At 35.5% G+C, this 18,681-nt stretch overlaps 1 protein-coding gene across 1 annotated transcript in view; it reads left to right on the top strand.

The window, feature by feature from the left end:
- Positions 1 to 18,681, top strand: part of VPS13B (vacuolar protein sorting 13 homolog B) — a 490,950-nt gene that overhangs the window by 161,842 nt on the left and 310,427 nt on the right. The window lies entirely within an intron of this gene.

Here is an 18,681-nt window from a genome sequence, read left to right as displayed (position 1 = left end):
GTTTTGCTGTCAGTATGGTGCATTTTAAAAATCATGCTTCTTGTTTTTGAAAGTTTATCCTGTTGCCATGCTAAGAGTGGAATCAAGTAGGGGAAAAAAAACAAACCCAAAAAGCATCTAGTTTAAGGAAAGCAAAAGAATTAGCTGACCCCAATATTATGAAACGTAAAAGTAAACTGAAAAGTGTGTGTTTTTCTTCTAATTTTTTTCATGTGTAATGGTTGTTGAATGTTATTAGTCCAAAAAGTAGCAGTGAGTTTATTACCAGCTTGGTAATTTTTATTTGCATATGTAAGCAACATTTGATTCTTAAGCAAAGTAAATATTTGTAAGCGCTGTGCACTCCAGCAGTTGTTAGGTTACTTTTTCAGTAACTGTACTTGTATGTTTCTTGGAGAGCATCATGTTGGAAATGTTTATCACAGTGTTTTTATAACAGTTTTCTTAAGTTCCTGCCCCTAAAACATTGCTGAAAAGCAATTCATGATTCAGCACTCTCTGAATTATTCAGAACTGTTTTTTTAAAAAAAGAGAAAATCTGTTCCATCTATTGTCTCACTTAAGTAGCTTTCAAATGTTCATAATAATAATTTATTACTATTATTAATATTGCATTTTATGCCTTTTTTGGGGATATTTTCAGTTTAATTTTCTGATTTTTGTCTTAAAATATTCATTACATTTTAAAGGAGCTGTGCATACTTATGTGCACTGTAGAATTATTGCTTTTGTTACAGGTCACAGTGGTCACATACATTTTAGCTCATCAGTATCATGGATAGTCCAATTAGATAGTAGAGAGTACTTGATAGGTTGTGACAGGAGATGCCTATGAGAATTAAGGCACCAAAAAATGAAGTGCCAGCCAGGCTCATATGCAGGAACTTTGAGAGGCATAAAATTGTTTTGTAATAGACAAATATCTGTGGTACCTGTTATGTAGATGAATGAAGATACATTTAAAATGCTAAGATTTTTAGAATTGAAAATTTACTGGACACTTCACCTGCCCCCCCCAGTGCCTCAGGAAAGTTGTATTGATTCTGTGTACTCAGTGGTAGTCGCTAACCCACATGCTCAGACTCTAGCTCTGCTTCTCTAGATCTGTAAGGTGGCACCTGTGACTGATGACAAATGAGAGGGAGTAGCTGACTGAAGCTTTGGTCCCAGTAAACATGAAGAATAGCATGCTGCAAATGATTAGTGGTTTTTTATTTAATATAAATTAAACTAGGAAACATTAATGTTTAAATTATCTCAGGTTCTATACAAAGGATGAGGGAGTTAATTAAAGCCTTCGCTTTCAAATACTTGCTGAAGGAACTGAGGCAATTTAATACAGGAGATACGGCTATCCTTTTCATTACGTCTGTGAAAACTACATGGAAAGAAAACATGAAGTGATTTGAGAGCATAAAAATGCTTTTGTTGTCAGTTGCAGTCACTTCTGGGAATTAAGAAAGCTATACTGTATAATTTGACAGGAAATTCAACTTACGCCTCAGGGGGATAAAAGGGTTGTTTAACGCTGTACTGCTGGAGATGATTGTGCAGTACTGAAGTTGTGCTATTTGAACAATTTATCCTAATGATGTTAGATATGATGTTCTGGAATAGGAATTTGGACTGCAGAGAAAAGTGAAGAGAGTAGTGTAACCTGCTTGTAGAAAAAAATGAAAAAAGCTATCAAGGAGAGATGAGAAAAATCATCTAGAATTGTCCAGTGTTATCAGATTGTTGTAGATAAGGCCAGGGTTGGCCAAGTCAGCTAACTCTACAAAGTACATATAAAAATAGCTGTATAGCTGATGCTGTCAAAATACACACATGATTTCTCAAAAGAGCCAAGGGGGACAGCAGTTCCAGCTTGGTGGGATTGGATAAGTTGTCACCTAGCACTCGGATAAGCTCAATTTACTTCTCCCTGTATACAAGGATTCAGAAAACTTTGCAAACTCATTGTCAGTGGAACTGCTGGTCACACTGTGCACCGGGGCAGGGGGATGCATTGGAGCTGTACAAAGCTAAAAAGCTGCAAGTTAGCCACCTCCATTAAGTACAGAATGATATAATATCTTTTTTTGTGTAAAACCAAGAGAAGCAATTGCAGGGGAGTTTCTGGGTACTCTGGAAGAATCTTGGAATACAACACAATGTCTATGCAAGTGACTTTTAAAAATTTTTTGCTTATATAAAAATCAGTGAAGGAAGAGTAACTAATTAATTCATTATGCATCTGTGAAGTTCACTGGAAAACAACTTGGTTTAAAATCAAAGTAGTTGTTTGGATATAAAATGCCAAGGAGGAGGTTGTGCAAATGGCGTGAGGTTCTTGAATAAATCAGGGCGTATTTACCTGGAGAACAGGTAGGGGACCTTTCTTCTTCCTCTCCCTGCAGAGTCAGCAACTGTCTATTGTCTTGTACTACTTGAATCATATGATCCAGGGTGACCAGGATGGTTGTGTAGCTTCCTTTTACTGCTTGTCTGTACGTGGCCCTGCAAAGATCGAGGGTGTATTTAAAACTTGAGTGATAAAGCATTTTACACTAGTATTTTATTTCCTGCTATTTCACTTGTTGCTGGTGAGAGGAAGAGGAAAAAAAAAAATACAGTTCTGCTAGTACCACAGTGCGTTGAGTGTAACCAGCAAAGGAAAGAACTCTGTAAAATGTAATTCCAAAAAGGGCAGCATGGAAGTGTGTGATGTATAGCATATACAGGCAAAGTAAGTATTACATATAACAAGTGCATATACTGATGATTGCTTAGCAAGAGCGTTTCACTGTTTGGTGCACAAAGTGTCATTAGCACAGTGGAAGACTGATCCAACTATGGCAGAGGAAGTATTTAGGGACAAAGAATACAAATATGAGTATGTTTAGTCCTTTAATACAAGTCTGCATGCTGGTGCTTTTAATTTTGGATGCTTCTGTTGTATGAAAAACTGCCCCAGGTATCTCTGTGCATAGTTGTAAAAATCAGTGGATATGCTCTCCAGTCTTTAGATAAACTGCAGCATATAAAATAAATACAAGAGGGGACATTATTCCATTACCCCAGGGCTTGGGAAGGTGGTCTTACTGCTTCTCTGAAATAACCCTGGCTTTATTAACCCTTGGAGCAAGCTGTAGACCTTGTTTGTTTCACCTGGCCTTTGAGAGAAATAGGGAGATTTCACAATGAATGCTGGTGTTAGTATTTAATTATGAACAGCTGTTGAATAGATGAAGTGAGCTGATTAAGCTCTATTTGGTTTGCCATATTGAATAATTGGGAGTGCATGCACAGCTGGTGTATGGAGAGCTTTATTACATATAAATCAAGAGGAACTAAAATAAAAATTACAATTAATATAAGTTTTCTTTGAGATCAGCTTAAGTAATGCAGCAGTGAAATAAGGGAGTAAACAAAGGTACCTGTATTAATGTCAAGCTCATGTGTGGTAAATTGATACACCCAGTGGAGCAAAGTAAGAGTGACAAGGCTTCTCTAGTTTGTGAAAGTTGCATGAAGGCTGAAGAGCAAATATTCAACCTTTTAAAAGTTGGTATTTCTCATTTAAGTGACATTTTTCTTAAACTTCAAAAGATTTTTGGAGTTTTTTTTCTCCACTGTAAATATTTTGTAAGTTTAGATAAGATCACTCCATTCTGTCTCCCCCTGCACCCCAAGGAAAAAATAATTTGTGACGTGAAAATATTTTTAAGACTGAAGAAATCATATCTTCAAACATGGAAAAAGTGCCATAAATGTTGTACCAGCAGGAACATTATTTTTTTTTTTCCTAGCATAAACCAGCTGATTTTTATCTGTTAGAACTTATTGAAAAGGAGGTGAGAGATTTTTACATATATTTGGTTTTATGCATACACACCTATATATGCCCCCAACTCCTCCTTTCTTGCAGTTAAAAAAGCCTGTCATTGACATATTTTTTAATTTAATTTTGAATGCTTAGACTAGGGATACTGCGAAGTCTGGATTTTAAAGCTGGAACAATGATATTTTTCAAGTTCTCAGTTCTAATTTAAGTGGGTGTTTGTGCTAGTAAACAAAAAAACCCAAACTTGTAAAAGAGAATTCATAAACTACTTTGAAGTATTTTGGTAGGATTTGACACAATGAATGAGTAAAAACACTTAATATATTGGAGTAATTAAAGACAATTCACATTTGTGGTTTGGGCATAAATGTGTAAAAATTATACCCATCTATCTTTTTACATTTCCTTTTCTCTCCCTGAGGATTTCACTATGTACTTTATCTGTAATTGTTGCCAGTTTTCTATCAAGTTCCCACTGGGCTTCTGGTGCAAAAAATCTTATCCTCTCGATGACAGAGCTTGCCTGAATGATTTCATGCTCTTAGCATTTTTGTTCACGGGAATTAGAGGCAGAATGTAACTGCAGCTGAACATAGCATCTATTTTTATAATTTTGAAGCTTAGACTCTGTTATTGGAACTAAATGAAGAGATGCAGGTGTTCTCCAGTTCAAGTCCTTTGGGATTTTTTGATGGTAGATGCTTGAAAAGAAAATGCATGTGTTTCCAGAGTCAAACAGCAGCTGTGGACAAGGATTTATGTTTTTCTCAGAACTTTGGGATTTCAAAATGTTACATTTAATCACATGCACAGAAAGGAGAGCAAATGTTAAAGATGTTACATATAAAACCAGGGGACTGATCTTTTTACCATACCAACTAGTTGTGGGAATAGAGGAACAAAGTGATCTTTAATCTTAATATGAACAATTTCAAAAGGATTATGATAGTTGCCAGGACTCTGTCTTTTGAGAACTGTGCTCTTGCAGCACACAACAGTTATATCTTCTTAATTGCTTTTAAAATATGGCTTATTCTCATATTTTGCCTTGGAAAAATGTGAACACTAATAGTATAAGTTACTGAAAACAGAGTATTCATGTAGTCTTATGTTGGAGTAGGGTGAATTTAAATTCAGATAAGTATACATCTTAAGAATTTTTCTAGTAATGTCCTGTAGTTCTCAAAATTGGATTAAAAATAGCAGTTCAACTGCCTGAACCGCAAGACTAAATTTAGAAGTTTCCCGAGTTACAGAACTTGTGGGCAGAAGTATTTTGTGGTAATGCAATTTCTCCCTCCCTTTCTCTCTCTCTTAAGATTTTGAAATTAGTTGATTGTAGTAAACAAAATGAGTTTATCAGAAGTTCAAGTGGGGGCAGATGGTGGTACTACAGAGCAGTTCAGGAGGGGAAGATGGTGTGGGGGGGAAGTGCAAGTTGGTAACAGTGGTAAATGCAAGTTAGTTAATACCTATCTGAGAAAGTAAAAGCCTCTTTTTAAAGGCATTTCATTTTGTACATTTACCAGCTTGTGTGTGCTCCATCCTCCCCCATTACCCTCACAGGTCAATATGTTGTGCACTACAGCCAGGTTAAGTATCGAATATTTTTCCAGACCTGAATCACCTCTGTATCTACTGTCTTACAAAGATCCAGCATTTACTACTTTTTCTAAGAGGGAAGTAAACTTGTCCTCGAGCACAGTCTGTTACTCTACTGGCTCCAATTATAAATTTCATGTCCATGGGAGTAGCATCAGGGAGGGACATACCATACTACACTAACTAGATTAACATTATTTCCAGTGGGTTGCGTAACTCTGGCAACTGGCAGTAAGTTCTGGTTATAGAAAGGTAATTGCGTGATGCAGGAATAAGGCAGCTTGTTCAACTTTCCATCAAGTAATTCTGCAAATCCTCTTGGGGGAAGAGGTGTTTTAATCTGTCTGCTTACATTGCATTCAGTTTCTCTTGATATGCCATAAATCCTTCAGCAATACATGTACCCTAGAATTCTGAAATTGTGACTATATAGGATTCTGAGTTTTGTAAAATGGTACTTGAAAAATTTTATATTAAAAAGAAAAAAGCTACACTCTGTCCTATCACAGGTTAGGAAGTCAGCCTGTGTAGTTAAGTTCCCTGAAAATACTTCTGCTTTTGTTTCAAGCCTGACTGACTTTGAGATGTACTGTTCAGTTGCTCTGTGGAAGTCAACGGAGTAATATCTTTAGCCAAAGTAGTGCTTTTGCCTTTTTCCAATTTCCTTTTCTTAATAGTATCACTTCAGAGCTTGGTGATACGGCAAAATAGGAACAAAACTTGGACAATGAAGACGGGGACTCAACTCCAAATAGCAGGAGCCTGAGACATTGCACTAGGAAATCTGTTGAGTGAGGGAGTTGTAAAGCCTGATTCTCCTCAAGGTTTATACCTTTTTCTTTAGAAACTCATTGCCTGACTCTCTTTTCTTTTAACTCAGGATAACAATATTCTGCCTATAGATAATGTAGTTGATCTTGCAGTTCTTGCGATAGGAGTTTGTGCTTCAGTGTTGGCAACTGAAGATTTGAGCTCTTGAGTGGTAGGTAGTAAGGGGTCTGCAGGCTTTAAAGTGCATAAAGGAAATTTCCCCACCTTCTCTTTAAACAGCGCATAACTTAGAAAATTCTGTAAAAGTAACTTAAGTAAATGAGTTGTTAAAAAAGCCTTTTTTCTTTAAAAACTTTTAACTCATTAAATGCGGAAAAGTTAAGGAATGGCAGATACGAGGTTATTTCTGCTACCTTTATTTTGTGTGTATGCATGTGTGTTCCATGGGATTTCTGTTCACTTTACAATCTGGCGGTATTGAAGTGTTTCATATGGCCACCAAAGTCATATTTAACACTTCTAGTATGAAAAAAGAATCTAAATATGGGTTCAAATGATAACTTCCATTTCCATAACAGTATAGGATAATGTATCTCTGCTTCATCTATTTATGAAAATGCATTCAGCTTTTCCACTTGTGGCATCTGGAAAAGCATTATTCAGCAAGGTGACTAGATACATACTGATGGTGCAGAGAGTTTTGGAAATGTGACAGGCATAGGCTCTCAGCAATTGCTGACACATAGCTTTGAACACTGAAATCTGTTTTTAATTGAGAAAAATATATGTTGGCCAATATATTGGGATAGCGCCTACTAATTTTGAAAAAATGCTATGGGATCTTTAACTTCCATTTGGACGTTTCCCAGACATGGGCATAAGGAACTGTAACTGTTTACTTTCAAATGATGTTTAAACTGTTTCCAGGTTTTATAATTGAATTATATTGCTCTCTCTACTTCTTTGGTAATGTAAATGATTCATATAACATGGCTATTTTTTTTGTAATGAAATGCTAAATAGACATCACTGAAAATCAGTAGACTTTTGGTGGTAAAATATAAATGCATTTTGACCAGGTCAATTTTTTTTTCTCAAATTTTAGTAACAAGTGATTAAATAATATCTTACTGAAGAGAAATATAGCACATTTGATGAAAAACAGCATTAAATGAAGTATCTCCATTATTTTTAATGCAGAAATTATGATCTAAATATATATTTGTTTCTAAATTTAAAGTGTTTTTCTCCGTAATTTTCATGGTTCAACTCTGTAGTAAGTTAAGAAGCAGCTACATGTCACTCCGAAGATTCCAATGTTCTGGTTATAATACACACAAATGTACTAAAAGTCTCATTTATATGGTTTAGGATGCAGTCTTAAATACACAGAGTGAATATTCAACCAAACCTTCCACCCAAACATTACTGTCCTGAAGTTCCTCTCCATGATGTTACAAGTAGCCATTTGTGGTTCACAAAATAAAGTTGTGCCATTACAAGTGACTGTGTAGTTAGTTTTATGTAGAAAGCAACAGTTCACAGCCAGGATTAGACAAAGCAGGTTAGAATCTTAGCAGTATATTGATTTTTTTTTTTTAATTTTTTTTTTAAATTCAACTAGATAACACCGGTGATGAGCCCCAAGCTAAGACATATTCCTATAGTTGACCAAATTGAAGATTATTTTGGACAGATTTTCTTTAAGGTGTCTAGCTTTGGAAACATTTAAATTAGTTTAATTTTCTTCATGTGCTGTGAAGCTTCTGAAAATCAATCTCTATTTTTATCACACATCTGCAAACTGTATAGAAATTAGTACTGCAGGAACAATTAGTCACTTTTAACCTTTAGACCATTTAATCACTTCTGTGCTGTATGAGCTGACTTAATTTTCCTTTCACTTGTGCACTGAAATAGAATTAATATGTGCAAGATACTCATGTATGTACTTTCTGTGTAAGGTGGCAGAAATACTGAAAATTGATACGAGGAAAACAGTGCACTGTGTAACTTTTCAGTTCTATTTAATAGCTAAAATTAGCCTACTTATATAATGTGAGCATTTAATGTTGAGTATCTCTATATAACAGATTTCTAAGTACAGCAACTTCAAACACAATTACTGTATATTTGAGGTATCCTGACATTCTCAGTATCCTGTGGAGTACTAAATCTATTTGAGAAATGCAGTGATAGGATTATAGTGGATATACAGTTTAATTACATAGCTAAAAGTTTTTAATTCTTAATTTTAATTTGATTTATGCTCTACAGTAAAGGAAAAGGCATTTTGAAAAGGAAAAAACAATTTGTTTTTCTGAAGTCATGTCTGAAAGAGAAGATTCTAGGTGTTGCCCTGATCTTGCAGCTGGTTCAGTTAAGGCAGAAACATTTGCTGGAGCAAAGTAATTTGACGTGAGTCCTGAGTTCCCATTCAAACACTCTTCTGCTGTTAATTGTTGATACTGAGCTCCACTTACAGCACAGCAAATTAATGCAATGTCTGGTTTTCCTAAGTGTTTTCCTAATTCCTGATGTATTTTCAAGATGAAGTAGACTGATATGAGAAAAAAAACCTGTGGTTTTCCCCAAGAGATTTAGAAAATTTATTCTTTATGTCTGTAACCAGAATAGCAAATAATTTTGAGGTTGTAGTGTCTGAACTTAATGAGAACGCTGCATCGTTATGCACAGAGGAATGGGTGCCCTGACAATGAGAACTGAAGGGATGGGGAGTCCTGAACAAACATGTCAGCTCTTACAGTTGGCGCAGTAAGAGTCTGCCTGCATCTGCCAACTCTTCCACTTATAGCCTGTGTGCATCATCTGTCACTGTACAGCTTGCGCCATTTGCCTGGGATTGGTGCCAAGCTGGAGAAGTAGCTTTGACTGTGCTGCCTCATGTCCAGAAATCTTGGAAAAATAGCCCACTGCCTATGGGAAGGTGGACATGAAAGGAGTCAGACCGATCAGAGTTTGAGCCACATTTCAGTGTTGACAACTAACTCATGGCAGAGGAAAAAAGACCATGTTCTAATAATATGATACAAACCATAAATGAAAATAAAGTATGCTCTGAAAATTCATGTTAGATATCAGAATAATAATCTGAATAAATCAGAGGTTGACTGCCTCTTTCCATCTCCCCCCACTCTCAGAAATGCCTATGCTTGTTTTATTTCTGGAATAAAACTACTTAAACCATACAGAAACATTGCTTAAATACAATATAAAGTATAATACTAGAACTGGCTATCATAGGGATGTTTTTCCCCCCGTGAAATGGAGAAAAGAATGGAAACTTTGTAAATAGAAACAATACTTATTGGAAAAATGAGAGAAGATATGATTGAATCTAATGAAGCATTAAATACAGTGTTTGGCTCAACACTAGTGAGCAGGCTTATGGAGCGCATGTGATGGATCATCACCTCTGGATAGTATTCTTTTCTGTCATGTATTTGTCCATGGCATAGAGGGTAATCAGTCAGATGTAATTAATCATCTTTTAAATAAGCTGGACATCTTTTCCTCACTGGGCTTTGAACAAATTATATATACAGTATATTTTTTTATGTTTAGTGTAACTATGTTCATGCTTGGTTATCTATTCAAGGGAAATACATTAATGAAAGGAGAATATGAATTCTCTTCTCCCTCTAATTTTGAGCTCTTTTATAATGTCCCTGCTGTGATAAGAGAAAACAGAATTCAGTATTGAGCAAATCTTGTCTTTAGATTGTGACCTGAAAATTTATACAAGAAAATGAAAGATGTTCAGTATGTCTTTGTAGTATTTGAAAGATATTTTAGCCCAAGCCCTGGATTAATATTGTCCAGACATTAAAATTATTGCAAAATACTTGTTTTGTAAGTGTTTGATAATAGATTCATTATTAAAGGACAAGCTTAAGATTTATCTATTTTATTAAAATAGTGTTTTTAAACCAACTTTTGGAAGATTACTTTGTATCCATCAAGTTTTCAGTATAATGGAATTTTCTGAAAACAGATGTGTGTGTATTTTGAAGTGCACATATCAGTCCTTTAAGCAGTTGCATGTCTAAACTAATGAAATAAAACGTTAGTGCAGATTGCAATCAGTTGATAAAACTGTTTTTAATTAAAAAACAGGAAATAATTAAGGTATATTTGATTGTATTTTTGAGTTTTGAAAACAGGTGTAATAAAAATGTAATAGTCTTCACAATACTAATTATACTTCGTGTAAAGACTTTTATAGTAATTTGAAGCCAATTATACTTTTTTATATCTTCACTCGTAACATAACACAGAATAAGTATAAGCCTGTGAAAGGGATGACGTAACACAACTATTGATGCACTCGAGCGAAACATCTTTATCAAGTTAATACAAGAAGCAGTCATGCCCTACTTGAATTACTCATTTATAATGGCTGAGCAGCAGCCTGGATGTGGACTTTGAAATCCTGGGAAAATAAGATGCATGCATGCATTCAGATGTCTAAAGTCTTTGCTTTAGAGCAGCTGTAAAATGTTGAAGTGAGATGTCAGCTACTAGCTGTTGTCTACATTTTTAGTCCGAAGGGAGATGTGATCATTTAATTGCTAACCAAGGTTAGTATTATTGTAATCATTGCATCCTCAGTTCAAGACTTGCTATTTTCAACAGCTGTTTGAACATTGGGAACCTTAGAATCAGAATATTTATCTGCTTTTTGTACACTTTTCATGCACAGGCTATTCCAACTTTATTTTAAGACCTTACTTGTTTTATTATAATACATAGATTTTTCTCTAACTTCTGTTGTGCTGGTAATGAGGGGAGTAGTAGTCTTACAGATTTTTAAAACACCAAAATAAAGCACATGTATGGGTAGCAATTTCAAAAATGCTTCCTGTGTGTTCACTAAGGACGTAAAAGTGTAATAGCTGGTAAAAGCCATGTATTAAAGGACTGCTGGGATGTTGCAGTCTGCACAATCTTTTGGAAATGACTGCATTTCCAGGTTCTTTGTCTTCAAAGCCTGATACCTTGTTTCCTTTGGAAAGGTAGACATGTAGGAAATTAACTGTTCAACTTTAATTTTTCTTCAAATGCTTGCACAATACTAAAGAGTGTGTGTCCCATTACACTTGTATCAGAGATTTTTGATAAGATGTGCCAGATGTTGTGTCTCAAGTATCCTCACACTTCACAAGTCAACAGTACAGAAGTAACCACTCTTTTACTGCAGAAATTGTACAAGCTGCCATGATGCGAGGTGAGTGAGAGCAGGAACACCGACTTTTGCTTGTTGGAATATCTGTAAGGGCAGTGTGAACTTCGTCTTTGTGTTGCACTTTGGAGGCAGACAACAATGTCCATGTTGTATGTATCCAGGGATACTCATAATGCTGTTACAGCAGCCGGTGAGACTGCAGGGGTGCTTATGCAAGGACCGTTCAGGAATCAGTCAAGTAGTTTTTTCCTTCTTGCTTCTGTTACAAGGTAGAATTAAGATTCCTTGTACTTTGTTTCAGTCTGTTTCCTGGAACAGGGCATCTCTAACATGCACCATACAAACTTGTTTTTTTCCTCTGGAAAATCACTGTCCCAAAATCGTGATGGAACAGGCAGGTGTTTTCTATACAATGGCAGCAAATTAAGCCATAAACGTGGAGATTGTGCCTTCCTTCCTGTTAATGGGAAAACTGAGAGGCAAGAATAATCCACCTTAAGGGTAGAAGTATGATGGTTAAAATCTTCACTAATATTTGTCTAAGGCAGCACTACTAGAGGTATTGAAGGTATAGCCAGGGAGGACAGTATTTATCTTACACTGTTGTGCAAAGTGGATCATTTTGGAATGGTTTGCATTGCTCTTCTCCACTGAGGTACTCTAATGGACTGCTCTAAGAGGATGATGGAAGGATATTTGCACTAACGCTTGTAGCCTTGAGCATGGCTTGACTCTATTAGACTTTAGCTGCCATAGTTTGTCACCTCTTCTCAAATGGCAGCAGCTCAGCTAGCTCCAATAAATGGCTTCAGTATATTGAGGTGTGAATATAGGTCGAGCAAGTGACTCCAGAACATTTGTTATTAAGAGCATAGAAATTAGTAATTAAGAAGCGTACTTGTACGACAGTAGCATGAGGTAATGATAAGGGAACAAGTTGTTTTTTATTAATTTTCTTTGAGGTCCCATAGTGAAACATTTGCAGGTGAATGCTGTTATATTGGGAGCCACTATAACTCAGGATCAGTTACAGCAGCATTTTGGTCCTGGCTTTGAGGAAATAAAGCAATGTCTGAGTTCCTGCCACACTTTCCGACATGGTGCAAGCAAAATTCTGCCACTTCTGTCTAATACACATACCTCTGTATGTTCCTTTTTCTTAATGCTCTTTCTAGGGGAGGTTATTGGCTCAGCATAGCAACCAGCACGTAGGACTGCTGTTTGTGTGCTCCCAAGCCTTTGACCTAGCCTTTGCGGATAGTTGTTTTCAGGTTCACACCTCACAGGGCCATAACTCCCAACAGCACTGGAACATAGAAGCCTTCCTGCTGCTGCTGCTGCTTCAGAGGAGTAGAACCAGTGTAACAAACAAAAATAACTAGCAAAAATGTGAAGCTACCCCAGCTTGTAGTCCTACTCCTTTTCTTTTTCCAGATAACTTTATTTGTTTCTTAAGAGAGATTAAAGCTCTCTTCCTACCGTTCATGTCTTAAACTGGAATGCCCAAATAAGAATTCGGAATGGCCCGAGTTGGTTTCTTAATTACAGTTGAAAAAAGTGGGAATACCTAATTACTTCTTACCAGACAGCTGTCATAATTTTCCTAAGTATTTTCATGTTTAGGTGTACCTGTATATATACATGTATGTGTATAAGTGCAAAGAGAGAACAAGATAGCTATTCTCATTATATCTGTGAATAGGATGTTGTGAGTATTGTTGAGATTTGGGAGGAAAGCATAGAAAAATGATGTTGTAATCCACAGTATATTGTTTGGCCTACCCCTATAAATATATCAGAGAGCTACAACTTCAGAGGAAATACAAATCTTTTTAGCTCTAGATGCTCTTGTTTCCCAAAGGATTACAAGTGGAACAGGAGGCCAGTTTCTTTAATTCCTTTATCCATAACTCGGTCCCCTTGTAAAATCTCCAGTTGGTTCTTCATACCCTAGGAAGAATGCCAGCCAAACAGTTGGTGTTTTTTGACAAATCCTACCTAGGTTCTGTCACTACCAGTGCAGTGCGGTTGACACCTTTTGGGGAAATGCAGACAAACTCTCCTTATATATGGTGGGATAGAAAATAGAGTAGTAGTTGATTGAGATTTTCTAATATTCTCCAGTAGATTTCTCTTAATAAGATAGGATAATAGTAAAATATCTTATGACATAATAGTTTCTTCGCAGTTATTTTAGGAATTTTTACATCACTCCACCTGGCCTTGGCCTGCCATGAACACATGACACCTGCAAAACGTTAAATGAAATTTGCATGCCACATTATCTTAGATATAATAGGTGTTTTAGTTTATATAAACTTGTATCAATGCTATCAACATAACTTTAGGGAAGATCAGTATTTTGAGCTTCACGTGGCTTCTTTACTAAGTTTTTAGTGTGCTTTTACAAATTAAATTACCTTCCAAACAAATAGGCTGTACCTAATAAAGAGACATGTCATCCCACTAGGAATCCTAGACAAAAGCTGTTAAGTATGGAAGCTTGAAATATGTAAAAGGTCGCTAGCATCACTGGTTTTAGTGCAGTAGTTTAAGTATAATGTTACACTTTCTTAGAACAGCAGAATGTGCCTTGTGTCAGTGTGCCAATGCAAATAATATTCAGACTTTTCTAAGGCTTTTTAATATGTTTCTTCTGTGAAGTGCAGTTTAATATACTATATAAAGCAGTTTAATACTATATACTGATAGTGTCCATTATTATTGTTATGCTTTGGATCAAGGAAAAGATAAAGTAGTCTGAATTACAAAGCATTCAATAGCTTGAATTTTCTGCCTAAGTAATAACAAGAAGTAGCAGGCTGAAGTTCAAATTTATATGGTGAATAAGTTTGAGTAGTTTTCTGTGCCATTAGCGGAACAAATTAAACTTTTGCTGGTTGAGTGCATATTCCTAAACAGTGTAGTGTGGGAGGATTATCAGCCAGTTAGTCTTATTGGTTTATTGGCAGCAGAGCAGATTTAAACCAAATTTTCCCATGGCAGAGGTACTGTATCAGCGATCCCAGAGGTTTTCCTAAGATATTTATGAAGTGATATGAAAGTAAATTACTGAAGAGCCATCAAAGCAAGTATGTTATTAATTGACAATTTATTGACTTCATCCTTGCTGCTAGTTAAAAAAAAAAGAAAGGATTAGGACTCAGCCTACACTTTGAAAGCTGCGTGAGGTCTTTTGTATGATATTTCAGTTAAGCTGTAATTAATTAACTTAATTAAACAAATATTAGTAAAAGAATAAAAGCACACTTATTCTGATGGATCTATAAAAATAGTCATAAGATCAAGGTAAATAAGTAAGGGAAAGTGTGAATCTGGGTCTGGTTAGGGCAGAATGTAACACTAGTTATCTTGGATCTTCTGAGAAATTTAGCCCTTGCTCAAGCGAATATCTCATAGACCTCATTGACTAATTGCCAAATAACTGCTGGGTCTTTACCCTTCAGGTTAAGGTCAAAAATATATTGCTGTTTATTATACTGGACCATTTCTTTGCGCCTAGATATAATGTGTTTAATTCAAACAGCATTGCAACTTTTGTTGTTTATTACTTTACCTATATTAAAAGAATGGGCTAGTGATTACAGTAGAAAGAAGCTATCTTGTGTTAATTCCTTTTTCTTCTATTAACTTACTGGTCCTGGCTAATTATTTAACTTTTTGGTGTATCAGTTCACCTGTGCAAATACATGTTACCATCCATGCAAAATGCTATGGGAATTACCATAAGAATATTTTCAGACTCTCACTTGGAAGGTATTACATGAAGTCTGGAATTTTATAGTGATAGTAGTTATATATTAAGTATGAGTGAGCATGCTGTAGGTTTTTTAAGCATCTAATATTTGAGATAGGAATTTAATTCCTGCTAATATTATGTGGAAGTAGAGGTCTCCTTAAGCACTGAAAAAACCCCAAAGCTGTGTTTTCCCCATTAATCATAATATAATTTAAATTTATAGGTTTTTTTATGTCAGTCTTGATTAAGACATGTAGATTTAATGAGAGGAATTTTTTTCCTATTACTAATAGTCCCTAGGCTTTAGGCCCACTGCATGTAAACCACGTGAATTCTCTCCCCTTCTGCCTTTTTCTGACATCTTTGAATTTTTTCTGTTGCTTTGAATGGCTGATAAATTGTTTGCCAGGTAGGAGGGAGAATGCTTGACTTTGATTTAGAGTTGAATTTCTTGAGGAAAATGTATCATTCTGAGCAATTTGTCCATGATGGGAGCTGTTACAGAATAGTTTACTTCACCATCAGGTTTTTTGGCCAATTTACGCATGAAAGCAGTCGTCTAGAAATCTGCTTAATCAGTAATACTGTTTTGAAAATAAACATTGTGTAAGGATCTGTCCTTTTCTATTAACAGCTCCAAACATTCTAAATAAATCTAAGTAATTTTTTTTCAGTCACCCATGATATACTTCCCTCCTTTGATATTGTCGGTTTTACCTACTTTGTTCATGGTACTTCAACTTTGATCTCAGCTAATTGCCATTAAATTCACACCACTTACTGACTTGGCAAGCCAGAGCAAGTTAATGCTATTCATCATAAGGAGACCAGTTACTTTATTCTGTCCCCTCTAGGCATTTACTTGTTTGTTTAACAGCAAGATGATTTGAGCAGTTTTACATATGCTGCTCATACATTTTCCATATGAAAATCAATAACATAGCAGAATTCTACAACTGAAGGTTTTTATATGTATTTATTGCTTAAGACGTAGGTATATTTAAAGATATTTTTTCACGCTGTTTCAAATGCTGCTTCTATCCCACAGTGACATTTCACATGAGGTATTTGGAGCTCGTCCTTGGGTCAAAGAAGGGATTTTGTCTGTTTGGTGGTTCTTCACTTTTCCGGAATGAAGATTGCTTTTGCCTACTCAAGTTATTAAAATGCATTTAAGCAAAACAAATGCACGTTTTTTTCCTAGGGTTATTTTTCCCTGCTCAAATGCCAGAGAATTTGGAGAATTTGCCAGAGAATTTGGAGATTCTGTCTTTTCTTCACCCAAGTCAGTGTCTGTCCTGGGGCATGCCCACTGTCCTTGCCCAGCTGATCTTATGGTAACTTCTGGGCACTGCATATTTTACCAGCATTAATGCTGATAGGGAGGAATTAGTTTATTAAATAAGAATATTTATTAATTTAAAATATTTTTAAATGTTAAAATATTTTAAATATTAAACAGTTCTGATGAAGCAAGTATGTTGTAAAAAAAATTTCATATATATTAACTTAACCTTTTTTCCTTCAAAAGGAGGAGGACTGTGTTCACTGAGAAATTGGAGAGTGGTTATTTTTAACCGCCCAATCCAACATTACCCTTAAGAAACATCTATTTACCAATAATAGTTCCTTTTCCTAGAGGATGTAATGACAATGTACATTTGAGGCAAGGTATAACATCTAATGCATTAATAATAAGCTAAGAATAAACAAAAATCATGATGTAGATTTTTATAATCTGTGTTGTTAAATTGACTCTTATTTTGAAACTGAGGAAAAACTTCAAATGTGTTTAGTAACATTATTACTAAATCCTCCTGAAGGCAGCTTGGGAGATTATAATAGTAGTTCATACATTTGCCAGTGTGTGTGTTTGACTCTTTCAGAACTTCTTTGACCTTAGTTAATAATAAATTTTCTGTATTGTGAGAAGAATCTTTTTGATATAATCATCTCTATTTAGAAAAAAAGAAGGGGGAAGTACATTTGAAAAATCAGAGCACACTTTTGTTTGTAGAAAAATGTAGAAATGCTGCTCCCACTCCCCCAACCATTCAAATTGAATTTTCTGATTTGATCATAATTCTTTGTATTTTTTTTAATGAGCATCTGTTCTTTGGTGAGTTCTTTTGGTTTTGTTTTGTTCACTTACTGTTCTTTATTTCTACTTACTGGTACCATCTAGTGTTTTTCAGTGTCTGCAAAATTAATCTTACTGGAATATTCTTTGAATTTTAATCTGCGTAGACTTTTTAATGAATGTTTATATCACTGCGTGGACCAGCTGAGCTGTCTACTGCGAAGTTTTATGCATTTTGGTATCTTAAGACAATTTAATTATCTTTAATTGTTCATGTCTGATATTTGTAATTAATAAGAACATGGAGAGGGAAAAAATGTAACACTAGTATGATGGGAAAAATAAGGATAAACCTGAACTTGTAGTAGGGCCCAGCAAAAGCTATTGGACAATACTTCTCAAGAAGTACTGAAAAACTACAACCAGATGCAATGTTATCATTCCCCATTAGCTGGTTAAATGCTAGGGTTCAGTAGTTAGTGCAGTTCTGTTGTTGCTGTTGTTTTTCTGGATAGTAACATGTCTTAAGAATCAGTTTTAAAAGAAATGCTTCATCGTGCCATTGTTGTTCAAACAATTTCACACCACAACAGATTGCCTGTGAAATGTATACAGTGGAAATCAAAGCAGAGCTCAGCCAGGTGCCAGAAGCAATGTAGCCAACTGTGGAAGCAGAAACCTCACCTGAACTGACTTGCTGTCTTCCTTCTTACATCCCACACTAATAAGAAAAAAATGATGCTCACAACAGTTCTGTCAGGTGGATCTGCTAGAAATTGTGGTATAAGGACATTAATAGTAGGCTTAACATTAAAGATTTAAAACTCCTCTGCAGATGTATTATGTGTTCAGGATTGTTTTGGGTCCTTAAGGTCCTTCATCTCATTACGGAATGATTTAGTGTAAAAGCTTTTTGTTTTTGTTTTGTTTTTGTGATACAGTTTTCTCATAAGACTCGTGTTAATGTTCAGGAAGCAAGATTTAAATAAGAGACTGTTTCTTGTTTTAGTGAAGTTTAAGGAATAAATTTCTTCTCCAGAAGAATAAAATGTGATGTGAGACCGTTAAATACAGTAAAAACTGAAATAAGCTGTCCAAGCTAAAATCACTAGACCACCAAGGTCTTGGACCACCCAAGGGACCAATAACATGCAACTGCCTGAAAGAGGTGGCCTTTTACTAGAGGTCGAACAAGTTGTATTGCACATCTTGGAAATATTTGGTAGTGATTTCTTATCGTAGTTGGCTGCCTACTGGAGGTGGGCCTTATTCTAAATTCCCACCGTATAAGCAGTGGCCCTGTGAAAATGGCCCTCCTTATTTACTTATGACCTTAACCTTACAATTCTTTTCTTTTTTTAGGGCAAAGATAAAATTAGTAGTTCAGCAATGTGTTGCTACTGAGTAGAGATGTCAAGCTATCACAGAGTTTGTGT

Source organism: Gavia stellata, chromosome 3 (assembly GCF_030936135.1).
Source record: "Gavia stellata isolate bGavSte3 chromosome 3, bGavSte3.hap2, whole genome shotgun sequence".
In the NCBI taxonomy this organism is placed as follows: Eukaryota; Metazoa; Chordata; class Aves; order Gaviiformes; family Gaviidae; genus Gavia; species Gavia stellata.
This window is presented reverse-complemented; position numbering and strand designations above follow the sequence as displayed.